Source organism: Cygnus atratus, chromosome 1 (assembly GCF_013377495.2).
Source record: "Cygnus atratus isolate AKBS03 ecotype Queensland, Australia chromosome 1, CAtr_DNAZoo_HiC_assembly, whole genome shotgun sequence".
Lineage (NCBI taxonomy): Eukaryota > Metazoa > Chordata > Aves > Anseriformes > Anatidae > Cygnus > Cygnus atratus.
This window is the reverse complement of record NC_066362.1, coordinates 190,591,395-190,592,086: the sequence shown is the minus strand read 5'-3', so window position 1 is coordinate 190,592,086 and position 692 is coordinate 190,591,395.

The window sequence follows — 692 nt, the reverse complement described above, 5'->3', positions numbered from 1 at the left end:
CATCCTGTATGAGTGTTTTTACAGTGCAAGCGTGCTTTTATATGAAAGCCCCAAAGTTTCATGTGGGTGATTTGTATTCCTTAATAAAATGCTTCCTGGGCAGTTTTGTTAACACCCTAGCACTAGCACAGGCAGTTACAGTAAATAAGGTAAAAAGGTATGTAAAGGTAAATGTAAAACGTAAAAGGTATGTAAGGTAAATAAGGTATGGCATTCTTACATGATTATCTTTTTTTCTCCTGTATGTTACTGCCTAGAGGTGAGCACAGTTTTTTTTATAGTAAGTTTAATGCGAAAAATACTAAGAAATGTAAAGGGATTTCTTGTTTTTCCCAGTGAGAACCCCCATTCCCCAACGGGACCTTGCCTTGAGGTGCCCACAGCCATCCTTTTGGCGAATTTCCCCCAAAACTGGCAGCCACCTCCTGGTCCCCTCTCCCCGTCTTTCCACGGACATGGAGCGAGCGGCGGGGGCTCTGGCCACCCGTAGTGCCATGGAGATCCCCGTGTGTCCCCTCCCTGTATCCCCACGTCCCCCTGTCCCCCTCCCGCCCGGGTCCCCAACCCCTCAGCCCCAACCCCGCTCCCTCCCCGCCTCAGCCCCGAGGGCGGCCTCCGCACTCTGCCCAGCCCCTGTGTGCGTCACGGGCTGGCGGCGCCCCGATTGGCTGCGGCGGCCCCGCCCCGCCCGG